Source organism: Leptodactylus fuscus, chromosome 6 (genome assembly GCF_031893055.1).
Source record: "Leptodactylus fuscus isolate aLepFus1 chromosome 6, aLepFus1.hap2, whole genome shotgun sequence".
NCBI classification, from domain to species: domain Eukaryota; kingdom Metazoa; phylum Chordata; class Amphibia; order Anura; family Leptodactylidae; genus Leptodactylus; species Leptodactylus fuscus.
Window position 1 is genome coordinate 144,134,090 of NC_134270.1, and position 17,057 is coordinate 144,151,146.

At 38.4% G+C, this 17,057-nt stretch overlaps 1 protein-coding gene across 1 annotated transcript in view; it reads right to left on the reverse strand.

Moving 5' to 3' along the window:
* Positions 1 to 2,383: 2,383 nt before the first annotated feature.
* Positions 2,384 to 17,057, reverse strand: part of RPRD1B (regulation of nuclear pre-mRNA domain containing 1B) — a 382,003-nt gene continuing 367,329 nt past the window's right edge. The window contains exon 8 of the transcript XR_012716907.1: positions 2,384 to 2,398. The gene's annotated coding sequence lies outside the window, so the exon portion shown is untranslated. The remainder of the gene's footprint in view (positions 2,399 to 17,057) is intronic.

Genomic DNA, 17,057 nt, shown 5'->3' on the forward strand with positions numbered 1-17,057 from the left:
CGGATTTTGAAGCAGAATCTGTCTCATAATCCGGCTCAAAAAAACGCCTCCCATTGATTTCAATGGGAACTGCTCATTTCCTATTTCTGTAAGCGTTTTCTTCTCTATCTGCCCCTACTTGCTCTATCTATTGGTGCAACACTCCCTCCCAACTACACTCATTCATTCCTAGCTTGATTGATTGAGTTTTTTAAAGCATCATTATAAGCACTATTCACACTGACAGTGGGGGGTTGCGTTTTTCCTGTAAGATCGGTCATGGAAGAGGTGCAACCAGTTGTGATGTTTGTGCAATGATAAAGAATGACAAAAATCAAATTTGGTTTCAGCCTTATTGACTTTTTATTTTTTATTTTTGAATCAAGTAGAATTGGCTGGAGATATGTTCTTTGTATCAGAGACATACCCATGTGTGACCAGTCATGAGGGTTAATGTGGAGACTTTGTTTTGGGTTATCTTTGGTGAATCTGGTTTAGACCCTATTCACATTGAGAGTAGGAACCTGAACCGCATTGACCAGGGATATATTCATCTTTAACCAGCTACAAGTGTTAATGTGAACACCCTAGTTATATATGGTCATCTTAGAGGTGTTTGTGTTGAACATTGTCCACACATATATCAGAAGTTAGAACCATACATGACTACTAGGTACCTAGCTTGATTGATTGAGTTTTTTAAAGCATCATTATAAGCACTATTCACACTGGCAGTGGGGGGTTGCGTTTTTCCTGTAAGATCGGTCATGGAGGAGGTGCAACCAGTTGTGATGTTTGTGCAATGATAAAGAATGACAAAAATCAAGTTTGGTTTCAGCTTTATTGATTTTTTATTTTTTATTTTTGAATCAAGTAGAATTGGCTGGAGATATGTTCTTTGTATCAGAGACATACTCATGTGTGACCAGTCATGAGGGCTAATGTGGAGACTTTGTTTTGGGTTATCTTTGGTGAATCTGGTTTAGACCCTATTCACATTGATAGTAGGAACCTGAACCGCATTGGCCAGGGATATATTCATCTCTAACCAGCTACAAGTGTTAGTGTGAACACCCTAGTTATATTTGGTCATCTTAGAGGTGTTCGTGTTGAACATTGTTCACACATGTATCAGAAGTTAGAACCATACATGATTACTAGGTACCTAGCTTGATTGATTGAGTTTTTCAAAGCATCATTATAAGCACTATTCACACTGGCAGTGGGGGGGCTGCGTTTTTCCTGTAGGATCGGTCATTGCAGGATAGGGACTGTGATCAGGATGTAAGATCACAATGTAGGTGTCGAACGGCTTAATAATAGATCGATAACCTCCTCCAGTCCTAAATGTGGTATCGCATCTTGGAGATATAAACTATGTCTCTGATATGTTATTAGGGTCTAAATGATCCAATGATGCGAGACTAAAATCAGATATTGTAAGCCCGATGCCCACTTGATGTCACCAGTAATAGGACTTACTGTAGCCCCAGTCCGATACTCTGCCTGCATAAATATGAGAAATCACGTATGTTCTGGTTTCCTCCTGTCATAGTATAGTATAAGTGCTGGATAACAGAGCGCCGCGGGAGTATGTACACGCCCACGGAAGGGGAGTTTCCCCTGTTTGGACACTCTGCAAGCTCATTGGTGGAGATCCGCATGACGCATGGTGGGCGTGCCCGTGAGAGTGCTAGGGCTCTATTTAAACCCCAGCATGAGAGCGGTCAGCGTCTGACACTGAGTACTGGCTCCCACCATCGGGGAACCGGGAAATGTGGTTTTTACCGCAACATCTACTTTATTATTTTTCCTTATCCTCTCCTGATGAGAATATGTAATCGAAACGCGTAGAGAGATTAATTATTTACAGCATATCTAGTGTGAACCCTATAGAATGGCATATTTATCAAATGGACAGGGACACTAGTTATATGTTTAGGTGTCAGGTTAACTTTGCTATTGAGTGGACGCTTTAGGGCAGTGTGAACAGCATCAAAACAGTAGGGGGGAAGAAGGTATTTACTCTATACAACATTGTTATCAGCTACAGTATCAGTGAGATTATCATCATCTAGGCACCTATTTAGTGCTAACCGTCACCTGTTAAGTTGTGATTATCACTCCCCTAAACTGAACTACCCTGCAGTATCTAGGAACATTGCAAAAAAGCTATATCTCTATAGTGTTCCCTACTTTTCTCATTGAGTTATGTATTCTAATTTTAGCCCTAGCTATACCGTTGAAAGATTTTAGCTGACCATATTTTACATTAAAAGTTATGTTTTATGCTAAGTGTTGTTTGTTACTCATTCATTCAGGCCTATTCCGGAGCGGAATACCACAACAGTCACGGCTAGCCGCGGGAGAAGTTTTTTGGACTGGATTCTGACCGTGTGAACTTACCCTAAAGGGGCCTCTGTGTTATCCTCCTCCTTTATACATTAGAATAATTCTGTTACCTTTTTTGGCGCTCTAGCCTCCAGAACCCTCCCCAAATTGCCTAAGACACAGTATTAACCAATATTAACCACTAGCTGCCCAGACGTCCTGTAGGCAGTGATACACATGTTAATAATGTATTTATTTTGTCTTTCTTTTTCAGATATTTGAACTCAAAAGTTAACCAGTGGTGGCATTTTAAAATTTTTAAAGGTCTGCCAGCAGGAAAATTGGTATCAAACCAGTACCTTGTACTACTGTTTCTACACTTTCCAAAGATGTCTTTCTTATTCTGCATTGTAGCTCCATTTGCATAAAAATTGACATTTAATTTTTATGCAAATTTGTTTAAAATTGCTTTAGGGACGTTTCTACTCCTGCTGGGGTTTCATTCTCTGCTCTGGGTAACTGTCCCTTACTGCCAGCCATCTCCACCTCCATTGCTTCAGTGACACTTTCAGATGTTGTCAGAAGGTAGGGGCAAATCTAGAGCTATTTTAATTTTTTTAAAATAAATTAAAAAAAAAAAAAGAAGTGGTGTCCATTTTCTAAACACCATCCAGAAACAATAAAGCAGCAACAGCCTGGTAGTGTCACCCATGTTTTCGGGCAATCTCAGCCTAATAACACCAGCCTGCAGCTGGCTCAGTACATGACTTTTCCCAGTACCCCTGATGGTAGTGGGTACTAGGGGAATGAGGGGATAGACTTAACCTATGTAGCAGCTTTCGCCAAGCCCCACGTAAATAATGCTTTCTATCAATCAGACAGCAGCCATTATTGACCTTTTCGCTGCCAAGGGTCTCTGGAAATTTTGCACCTCCAGTAGCCAGAGCAATTTTCACAGTTTTGAGATGGACAAATCAAACCTAAATTGCAACATTAAAAAAGCATCCAAACCCCCCCCCCATACCTATATATTTTCTTAAAGTAGACACCTGCAGCATCGTCAGAATGCCACTTGGTACTGTATACGAACAGGCACCTTCATGCAATTTTGATTTAAAGTGAATGTTTTATGAAAAAATGCAAATAAATGTATATTAGTTGTTAAAAGCGGAAACCAAACAAAAAATTAAATGCACCAAACCTCCTAAAAATAAGAGTTCAACATGTGCAGAGTTCATACATATCACTATGGCCTGAACCCGCATGCACGTGTCTTCAGAAAATTGCTAGAACTGGAAGGAACAAAATTCTGCTTTGAAGCTGGAAATGTTAAAAAAGTATCATCCTATAAAATGTAGGGATTACACACCATGAAAAGTAAGTGAACCCCTAAACCCTATATATTTTTTGAAAGTAGACAATCTGAAGATTACAAATGTCTTAATGGGTCATCGATAGCCACATCCACCTTCATGCAACTTTGCGACCAACATTAATAATTTTTTGAAAAAATACGCTAAAACACATATTTGCACCTAAAACTCATGTTCAATCTCACATTCATATACAAAATACTTTTAAAATAATAGCTTATGGTGTATACAATGTGTATATATACTATATGTACCGCAAACATCAACTACAACAAGAGCTCAGACTCCCAAAAACACGAATACAGAAGACAAGCAGGATTTTGCTGTTGTTCACTAATATGTTAAAAAGCTATACTGCACCTATCAAACTGTGACTGTGATACCAAAATCTAACTTTTTTCAAAGTACACAGCCTACCGTATATAAAAACACAATTTAATAGTTTATATATACAACCACCTTCATTCAACTTTGCCGCAAACAGAGATTGCTAGCAAAAATTGCGCAAAAATTCAAATTTGCCACTAAAGTGCGGCTCAAGAAATCCCTTTCTGCAAACATAATGTACTGTCCATAAAACTGCAATATGTGAGGAGTTCATACATACCACACATGTATATATTTACAGGGGCGGGTGTTAAAGAATCGCCAAAATCGCAGAAATGCGCCATCCCATTTTGTGCATGCAAATTAAATAGGACTTTACATAAAAATGTTATTTTCCATCCCCCTATAATAATTTTAGCAATCTATACGTTCATCTCTAGTGATAATCGTTATTACTATTATTTTAGTGTGTAACGGACATCACTAGAGACATATTTTACTGTAGAAAGCTCAGGTATAGACAGGACAGGGATTGGGTGAAATGTCAACTTTATTTGCGACTTTATGTATATGTTGTGTAAGTGTTTGGTGCGACTTTTTTTTTTTGGCTTGCGACCTGGACAATGGTAAACGTCTGGGTCACAGCGCCAATAAACTTCCTGGTTATGTTCAGGAGGTATAACATAAGAATACCCCACTAGTAAAGCTCAGGGGGGAATTACATTATACCTGTATGTGACAATCAGAGACAAATGTATAGTATGCTCTCTGATTGGCAGAAGAAGGGTTAATATGGACAATAGTCCCTGCCACCCCCCTCCTGCTGTCACATACAAGTTATGCAGAGAGTCAGTATGTTTCACTGTCTCTCTCTCTGCTGGGCTGCTCCGTGTCCCTCTTCCTTTCTTGTTAGATCGCAAATTGCTTGCTTAGACGTGGGGGAGGGGGGGGACACTTTGGAGCTCTATATCTTTGGACTGCATCAACATATTTTGCATATCAATTGCAATTTAAAGAGGAGAATCTCATCTTTAAAATGATATCAAGAACTCGATGATTGATCTTACAGTTTTGGAGAAATTCACTGTTGAAACGCTGTCGGGAATTGAGATCTGCAGTTGGATCTCAATGCCAAATAGTGTTTTCAACAGTGAATTGCTCCAAGACTGTAAGTAAAATCATTAAGTCCCTGGTATCATTTTAAAGATGAGAGTCTCTTCTTTAAAATGCATTTTAAAGCATCAAGATATGTTGATGCAATCCAGAGATATCGGCATTAGTAGGGAGGACGTACTAAGTACGTCCTCGGCTACTGAAGTGCCACCTTGGGAGCACGTACAGTGTACGTGCCTGGCAGTGAAAGGGTTAAGGCAATGGTAGCCAGGTATAAAAACACAAATCTTAAAAAATATATTGAAATGAAACACTCCTACACAACTCTCATTGATCATTTTATTATAGGTAAGAAAAACACATCCAATGGTCATCAACGTAATCCACTAAATCCGATGGAATCTCATTAGCATATCTGAAAAAAAGAACAGAAATGAAAAAATACATTAGTAAAACATAAATAATCAATATGATTTATTACATAATGAAACAATTATATTTAATATTTACCCATCTTGTTCAAACACTGCCTCTTCCCATAGAGTAAACCATCCAATGACATCCCATTGATTGGTATACATCTTGTGATGAGGATTACTAGAGTTAAATTTCACAATGAATCCCTTTTGGCACATGGAGCCCCAGGGAGTGCCATATCTAGGACATGAGTATACTAGAGTGTGGGGACTCTTTCTTCTACTGCACTCAAGGGGTTGAGTGCGGTCATGTCAAGACCAAGATTAACCCCTACTTGGACAATAAGCATTCCCATTACTTAAATGCATTATGCACTATCTTTGTTTAACCAACAGCGCTCTTACTAGAACATGAGCCCCTTGCTCTCCACCATAGACCACCTCCTTATGTCTAACAACTCAACTAAAGTTTAGCTCTATTAAATTAATTAGCTTCATAGAAAGTTATGACGTGATATTTCCAAATTTCATAGATAGTGTAAGGGAATTGCTAGGACAGCAATTCCCCAGTAGCTCCTGTGAACCCTGTGGGTTGGGGCAGTGAGCTCCAAGCTGACAAGAGACAGTGAGCTCTAAGCTGAAACCCCCCCACTGTAACTTCCTGCTTGCCGGTCCTATCCTAAGCAATAGGTGGCAACTTGTCGACGGGCCCTTCCTATATAAGTGACACCACAGCACAAAGACCAACAGCAACAACAAAGGGAGGTCAGCTAGCGAAGAGTCCGGTTACAGTCGAGCAACACAGTACAGAATCGTAATCCAAGAGAGTAGTCAAAGGGTAAGCGAGAGGTCAGAGTTAAGCAATACAATAGAGGAAGAAGTGGAGATTAGCAGGGACAAAGTCACAGGACAGAGTCTCAATAGCCAGTGTGTCTGTGTGGGTGGAAGGCCTGTATATAGAAAGCTCAGGACCAGGCCTAGACCTGATTGGAAGACAGTCTTTCAATCACAAAGGCAAGGCTAGAATTAACTATTTGATGAACAGAGATAAACAAGGTGCAGATGAGTGTGGTAAAAAATTGAATGACTGAGATAGAGCAGTGTTCATACAGTGCAACGAAAAACACTAAGCAAACTGAACACACCTCCTGCACCGCAGCGTGCGAGCAGAGGGTGGCGCAGAGACCCAAACAGGCAGGGACGTTACATATGGTCTATCTGTCCCTAGTGTCCATTACACAGTCCAAGAACATGACAATCCACATTGCTCTACTAGTTTTGTTTTGCGTTGATTATTTCTTTCCATCTTGCCTTCTGACCATCTTGTGCTTTCATAAAACTGGCGATAGTGACTAAGCAATGCTAATACAGATGGGCTGTCCATTAATTTCTGGCCAGTAAACAACGTGTACAAGTTTGTGAAGTTATGGTCTATTTGTAGTGATGTTCTTTATATGACTTGATATGTTCTGGTCACCTGTGCAAATATGAATAAGAGCCTCTTCACATTGCTCTAGAGACATTTGGAGAATTTCCTGATCAAAGTCTGCAGTGTAGACCACCAGGGCCGCCATCAGGAATTTTGGGGCCCCATACAGCCTAAGTGTCTGTGTCGTTCCCCCTTCCCCCCCCCCCCCCGCCATTTTAAAATTACTTTATTTTGCGACATACCAATTATGTATTAAATTTACCCTGGGTGCTTTCACATGTAGCAGATTTTACGTGAGGATTTTCAACTGGCTAGCCAAATTCAATCAGAAGCGTCAAATCCACAGCAGGAAATCTGCACATAAAATCTGCTATGTGTGAAAGCACCTATAGAGAGCCAACACCATTTAAAAGAGCCCTCTTAATAAATCCTCAGGGCTTTTTCACATTGCGTTTTTGGCCTCCCTTGCCGGGATACGTTGGTAACCAGTCAGAATCAGCTGTCAACTTATCCCTGCACAAAGAACTGGCCATTAAAAAAAAAGGGGGGCCTGCAGTTCTCCGTGCAGGGATAAGTGGGGAGCTGATTGTGACTGGTTACCAACGTATCCCGGCAAGGGAGGCCAAAAACACAATGTGAACACTCCTTTAAAGTGAAAGTTCCACCCCCAAACAGGCTGCTATGCTAGTAACATAGCGGTCTACATCATTATTAATACAAAGCACACATACCTTTGGAGCTAAAAACTTATATATTATATATTATTGCCCCTGTTCCCTCTCCGAAGTTCCGCACACCTGATGCCCCAACAATCCCCCCCCCCCCCCCCCCGTCCACCTTCTAACATCTTTCCATTGCCCCCTGTACCTATAAATGATATCCCCTGGCGCCCGCAGTAGTCATTGTGCCCAGTGAGCAGCGCCGAGCTCCAGCTCCTCGCACAGGTGCAGTACTACCCGCTCGCCGACTTCAATACGGGTAGTACTGCCAGGGCCGGCTCCAGGTTTTTATGGGGCTTGGGCGAAAGAGCCTCAGTGGGCCCCCTTGTGGAGGAGGTGGGAGTTGGGACACTGCACGCCGCTGTGGGCAGACGAAGTGCGTGATGTCACGCAGGAGCGCGGTGTCACCTACGCCATACCTCCCAACTTTTGAAGAGTAGAAAGAGAGCCAAAATGTGCGGTGCGCTGTGCGGCGCGCCGCTACAAATTTAGCTCCATCCACTTTTATGTTGACTCCGCTCACTCATTAATTTTTCATGTGCTCCCACACAGTATAATCCTACTACAGTCACCCGTAAATTATATGTCCCCCCCTCCATCTCTCCCCAGTTTCATATACACCCTTCCTCTGTCCCCAGTTTCATGACCCCCTCCATCTCTGTCCCCAGTGTCATGCCGTTTTCTCCCCTTTCATCTGCCCACAGTTTCATGCCCCCCCATCTCTGCCCCAGTGTCATGCCGTTCCCCCCCTTCATCTGCCCCAGTGTCATGCCGTTCTCCCCCCTTTCATCTGCCCCAGTGTCATGCCGTTCCCCCCCCTTCATCTGCTCCAGTGTCATGCCGTTCTCTCCCCCCTTCATCTGCCCCAGTGTCATGCCGTTCTCCCCCCTTTCATCTGCCCCAGTGTCATGCCGTTCTCCCCCCTTCATCTGCCCACAGTTTCATGTCCCCCGTCTCTGCCCCAGTGTCATGCCGTTCTCTCCCCCCTTCATCTGCCCCAGTGTCATGCCGTTCTCTCCTCCCTTCATTTACCCCGTTTCATGGGCCCCCTTCATTATGATCCACCTTAATGTTTAAGACAAAACAAACACACTTACCTTCCGTCGCTCCCCCGCCGCTCTCTCCGCTCTCACTCCACTCGCATAGTTGTAGGCCCGATGTGACGTCATCACATCGCGTCTACACACGCCGGGCCGCAGCATTAAAGCAGGAGCTGAGCTCACAGCTCCTGCTTTAAACGCCTATGTATTCAGCTCATCGGCGTCCGACGGACAATTGGGACAGGCAAGTGCTGGGGCGGGCAAGTGCCGGGGGGCCCCCAGAGGCTCTGTGGGCCCCGGGACCCCCGAGTATAATGACCGGCAGATCGGGAGAGGTAATAAACATAAAAAACTGTTACTTACCTCTCCGCGATCCTGCCAGGCCTCCGTCCTATTTTGTCTGATGTCTCTGACGTCACATGAACCCGGCCTGCTTCCCGGGTCATGTGACGTCCGACATCATTAACGAAGGACGCGAGCGGCGGTCAGCACAGGAGGACAGCACAGCACAGGAGCTGGGGAACAGGTAAGAAGCAACAGTGGGTTTTTTTTAAGTGTTTTTATTCCCCGGGTCTCTGATTATTATACTCTGGGGTCTGAAAAGACCCCAGAGTATAATAATTGTTTATGTGTGTCCACAGAGGGACATAATACTGTGTGCAGGGGCCACTATTGGGGTTAATACTGTGTTCAGGGGCCACTATTGGGGTTAATACTGTGTGTAGGGGACACTATTGGGGTTAATACTGTGTGCAGGGCCCACTATGGGGGATAATACTGTGTGCAGGGGCCACTATTGGGGTTAATACTGTGTGCAGGGGCCAGTAAGGGACATAATAGAGTGCGGAGGAGGGGGTCGGTCGAGGTCTTCGGCGTCAGTTGGGATGGGGGGGGGGGCCATGTCAAAAGTTCGCCACGGGGCCCCGCCATTCCTAGTTACGCCACTGCGTACAATATATATTCCATTACTATGTACAGTATATACTCCATTACTATATACAGTATATATTCCATTACTATGTACAGTATATACTCCATTACTGTGTACAGTATATACTCCATTACTATGTACAGTATATATTCCATTACTATGTACAGTATATACTCCATTACTATGTACAGTATATACTCCATTACTATATACAGTATATACTCCATTACTGTGTACAGTATATATTCCATTACTATGTACAGTATATACTCCATTACTATGTACAGTATATATTCCATTACTATGTACAGTATATACTCCATTACTGTGTACAGTATATACTCCATTACTATGTACAGTATATACTCCATTACTGTGTACAGTATATACTCCATTACTGTGTACAGTATATACTCCATTACTATGTACAGTATATACTCCATTACTGTGTACAGTATATATTCCATTACTGTGTACAGTATATACTCCATTACTATATACAGTATATACTCCATTACTATGTACAGTATATACTCCATTACTATGTACAGTATATACTCCATTACTATGTACAGTATATATTCCATTACTATGTACAGTATATACTCCATTACTATGTACAGTATATACTCCATTACTGTGTACAGTATATACTCCATTACTATGTACAGTATATACTCCATTACTATGTACAGTATATATTCCATTAATATGTACAGTATATACTCCATTACTGTGTACAGTATATATTCCATTACTGTGTACAGTATATACTCCATTACTGTGTACAGTATATATTCCATTACTATGTACAGTATATACTCCATTACTATGTACAGTATATATTCCATTACTATGTACAGTATATACTCCATTACTATGTACAGTATATACTCCATTACTATGTACAGTATATACTCCATTACTGTGTACAGTATATATTCCATTACTATGTACAGTATATACTCCATTACTATATACAGTATATATTCCATTACTGTGTACAGTATATACTCCATTACTATGTACAGTATATATTCCATTACTATGTACAGTATATATTCCATTACTATGTACAGTATATACTCCATTACTATGTACAGTATATACTCCATTACTGTGTACAGTATATACTCCATTACTGTGTACAGTATATACTCCATTACTATGTACAGTATATATTCCATTACTGTGTACAGTATATACTCCATTACTGTGTTCAGTATATATTCCATTACCATGTACAGTATATACTCCATTACTGTGTACAGTATATATTCCATTACTATGTACAGTATATACTCCATTACTGTGTACAGTATATACTCCATTACTATGTACAGTATATACTCCATTACTGTGTACAGTATATACTCCATTACTATGTACAGTATATACTCCATTACTGTGTACAATATATATTCTATTACTATGTACAGTATATACTCCATTACTATGTACAGTATATACTCCATTACTGTGTACAGTATATATTCCATTACTGTGTACAGTATATACTCCATTACTATGTACAGTATATACTCCATTACTGTGTACAGTATATATTCTATTACTATGTACAGTATATACTCCATTACTATGTACAGTATATACTCCATTACTGTGTACAGTATATACTCCATTACTATGTACAGTATATATTCCATTACTGTGTACAGTATATACTCCATTACTATGTACAGTATATACTCCATTACTATGTACAGTATATACTCCATTACTGTGTACAGTATATACTCCATTACTATATACAGTATATACTCCATTACTGTGTACAGTATATATTCCATTACTATGTACAGTATATGCTCCATTACTATGTACAGTATATATTCCATTACTATGTACAGTATATACTCCATTACTGTGTACAGTATATACTCCATTACTATGTACAGTATATACTCCATTACTATGTACAGTATATATTCCATTACTATGTACAGTATATATTCCATTACTATGTACAGTATATATTCCATTACTGTGTACAGTATATACTCCATTACTGTGTACAGTATATATTCCATTACTATGTACAGTATATACTCCATTACTATATACAGTATATACTCCATTACTATGTACAGTATATCTTCCATTACTATGTACAGTATATACTCCATTACTATGTACAGTATATACTCCATTACTATGTACAGTATATACTCCATTACTATGTACAGTATATATTCCATTACTATGTACAGTATATACTCCATTACTATGTACAGTATATACTCCATTACTATGTACAGTATATACTCCATTACTGTGTACAGTATATATTCCATTACTATGTACAGTATATACTCCATTACTATGTACAGTATATACTCCATTACTGTGTACAGTATATATTCCATTACTATATACAGTATATACTCCATTACTATGTACAGTATATACTCCATTACTATGTACAGTATATCTTCCATTACTATGTACAGTATATATTCCATTACTATGTACAGTATATACTCCATTACTATATACAGTATATATTCCATTACTATGTACAGTATATACTCCATTACTATGTACAGTATATACTCCATTACTATGTACAGTATATCTTCCATTACTATGTACAGTATATACTCCATTACTATGTACAGTATATACTCCATTACTATGTACAGTATATACTCCATTACTATGTACAGTATATATTCCATTACTATGTACAGTATATACTCCATTACTGTGTACAGTATATACTCCATTACTATATACAGTATATACTCCATTACTGTGTACAGTATATACTCCATTACTGTGTACAGTATATATTCCATTACTATGTACAGTATATACTCCATTACTATGTACAGTATATACTCCATTACTATGTACAGTATATACTCCATTACTGTGTACAGTATATATTCCATTACTGTGTACAGTATATACTCCATTACTATGTACAGTATATATTCCATTACTATGTACAGTATATACTCCATTACTATGTACAGTATATATTCCATTACTATGTACAGTATATACTCCATTACTATGTACAGTATATACTCCATTACTGTGTACAGTATATATTCCATTACTATGTACAGTATATACTCCATTACTATGTACAGTATATACTCCATTACTGTGTACAGTATATATTCCATTACTATGTACAGTATATACTCCATTACTATGTACAGTATATACTCCATTACTGTGTACAGTATATACTCCATTACTATGTACAGTATATACTCCATTACTATGTACAGTATATACTCCATTACTGTGTACAGTATATACTCCATTACTATGTTCAGTATATACTCCATTACTGTGTACAATATATATTCTATTACTATGTACAGTATATATTCCATTACTGTGTACAGTATATACTCCATTACTATGTACAGTATATATTCCATTACTATGTACAGTATATACTCCATTACTATGTACAGTATATACTCCATTACTATGTACAGTATATACTCCATTACTATGTACAGTATATACTCCATTACTATGTACAGTATATACTCCATTACTGTGTACAGTATATATTCCATTACTATGTACAGTATATACTCCATTACTATGTACAGTATATACTCCATTACTGTGTACAGTATATACTCCATTACTGTGTACAGTATATATTCCATTACTATGTACAGTATATACTCCATTACTGTGTACAGTATATACTCCATTACTATGTACAGTATATATTCCATTACTATGTACAGTATATACTCCATTACTATGTACAGTATATACTCCATTACTGTGTACAGTATATACTCCATTACTATGTTCAGTATATACTCCATTACTGTGTACAGTATATACTCCATTACTATGTACAGTATATACTCCATTACTGTGTACAGTATATACTCCATTACTATGTACAGTATATACTCCATTACTATATACAGTATATACTCCATTACTATGTACAGTATATACTCCATTACTATATACAGTATATACTCCATTACTATGTACAGTATATCTTCCATTACTATGTACAGTATATACTCCATTACTGTGTACAGTATATACTCCATTACTATGTTCAGTATATACTCCATTACTGTGTACAATATATATTCTATTACTATGTACAGTATATATTCCATTACTGTGTACAGTATATACTCCATTACTATGTACAGTATATACTCCATTACTATGTACAGTATATACTCCATTACTGTGTACAGTATATACTCCATTACTGTGTACAGTATATACTCCATTACTGTGTACAGTATATACTCCATTACTATGTACAGTATATACTCCATTACTGTGTACAGTATATACTCCATTACTGTGTACAGTATATATTCCATTACTATATACAGTATATACTCCATTACTATGTACAGTATATACTCCATTACTATGTACAGTATATACTCCATTACTATGTACAGTATATACTCCATTACTGTGTACAGTATATACTCCATTACTATGTACAGTATATACTCCATTACTGTGTACAGTATATATTCCATTACTATGTACAGTATATATTCCATTACTGTGTACAGTATATACTCCATTACTGTGTACAGTATATATTCCATTACTGTGTACAGTATATACTCCATTACTGTGTACAGTATATACTCCATTACTATGTACAGTATATACTCCATTACTGTGTACAGTATATACTCCATTACTGTGTACAGTATATACTCCATTACTATGTACAGTATATACTCCATTACTGTGTACAGTATATATTCCATTACTATATACAGTATATACTCCATTACTATGTACAGTATATACTCCATTACTATGTACAGTATATACTCCATTACTATGTACAGTATATACTCCATTACTGTGTACAGTATATATTCCATTACTGTGTACAGTATATACTCCATTACTATGTACAGTATATACTCCATTACTGTGTACAGTATATACTCCATTACTATGTACAGTATATACTCCATTACTGTGTACAGTATATATTCCATTACTATGTACAGTATATATTCCATTACTGTGTACAGTATATACTCCATTACTGTGTACAGTATATACTCCATTACTATGTACAGTATATACTCCATTACTGTGTACAGTATATATTCCATTACTATGTACAGTATATACTCCATTACTATGTACAGTATATACTCCATTACTATGTACAGTATATACTCCATTACTGTGTACAGTATATATTCCATTACTATGTACAGTATATACTCCATTACTATGTACAGTATATACTCCATTACTGTGTACAGTATATACTCCATTACTATGTACAGTATATACTCCATTACTATGTACAGTATATATTCTATTACTATGTTCAGTATATACTCCATTACTATGTACAGTATATACTCCATTACTATGTACAGTATATACTCCATTACTGTGTACAGTATATATTCCATTACTATGTACAGTATATACTCCATTACTATGTACAGTATATATTCCATTACTGTGTACAGTATATACTCCATTACTATGTACAGTATATACTCCATTACTGTGTACAGTATATATTCCATTACTATGTACAGTATATACTCCATTACTATGTACAGTATATACTCCATTACTATGTACAGTATATACTCCATTACTGTGTACAGTATATATTCCATTACTATGTACAGTATATACTCCATTACTATGTACAGTATATACTCCATTACTGTGTACCTTCCTAGACTACAACTTATGTAAATGAGGGCATTATGTCACACTAGAGGTCAACACTCCAGAGCATTGTGATGTCAACAGTGTGACATCTAGAAAAATATCTGCACAGATTTTCCTCAATCATTCTTGGTTACTTTTGCGACACAAGTGAATTTGTTTGCGTTTATAGGACAATGGTTGAAGCTGGGGATATTGGTAAGTAAAGAAATATAGATTAATAGATGGCAGAAACATGTCTTGTAGCTCAGTTGGCCCAATGTAAAATCTGTAACACGGCCACCACAACCATGTACCATTCATAATATTAGCGTCTTCTTAGGGAGGGGGCTCTAAGAACCCATAAGGTCTGAGCCGTGACTGCTACTTCTACACCCCTATCACTACCCCCTTGATATATAGAACTACTTCCTTTCTACAGGCTGGATATATATATATATATATATATATATATATATATATATATATATATATATATCCCTATCAAATATTGCTGTCAGCCCATAAACCCCTGCAGATAGGCCCTATATAAGCTGGAAGTAAAGCATGGTAGTATAGAATAGTGATGGATCTCATGATTGTTGTATAGTTAGTAATAAAATCAGTAACACACTGGACCTCATAATATCAATCTACATCTCCAAAAATATGACCTCTCTGTCAGCTCTCCAGCCAAGCTCTGCCCCCAGTCTGCTGCTGGAGCTGACTTCTTAAGTCTCCTTGATGAGGAGATTCTCTGCAGCTGAGTCGCTGCCGGAACATCCCCAAAGTGTGGACTGGAGGGGGGTGGAATGACAGGTCCCACTACCAACCTACCTGTCACTCCTAAAAATCCAGCCCAATACTGAGCATTTACCAAAATGCTCAGCAGACGAAAGTTGTCTGCTGAGAACAAACATTCCTGGAGTTTTCTCATCTCACTCACCTGAGTAGTCTGGGCGAGATGTACACCCCCTCCATTACCTGACCAGCCATCGGCTTACACATAGCAGAACATTCTTGTGTGACTCTTACATGTGCTATACTGAAAAACCCAGGCCAGAGCGGCATGTACAATGGGAAGGAGGTAGGGGTCTGTGCTTGTATTACTTCTTATTGAGCTCAGAACCATAAAAGTCATGAAAATGGTGTAAATTTCTCTATTATGTAAATCTGTAAAATTCAAAACAGGTTATCTAGGCAAATCAGTAGAATCCGACAGAACATTCTAGAATTCTACATTGTAGACCTTTATGATGTCTAAGGCGGATAATGAAAGGTGGGGCAGCAGCAATAAGAAAATGATAATTTTACTACTGACTTATACTGACAATGTACAAGGTATAAAGATTAATATATTAGGGAAATACATAAATACTTCATCTGAGTCTCAGAAATGTCACTTTACAAATAGGAATAGCAGCAGAACCTCAGGAAACAATACAATCTCCAGGCTGGTATCTGTGGTACAGCCGGACATTCACATCACATTGTCCATACAAGCTGCCCCCTCTGTCTGGTACATGGTGTAGAAAGTACCGAACACAACAACCTCATTCCATATGTGAAAGCTACAATGAGACCTGGCTTACATGTAGCAGGTCCTTCCCTGTAGTCAGTGACTATATAATATCCACCATTGTCCCCTCCTGATGTTCAGTCACCTATGATTGTTTTCTGCTTTCTCTGCAGGGATCGATATGGCTGGATGGGG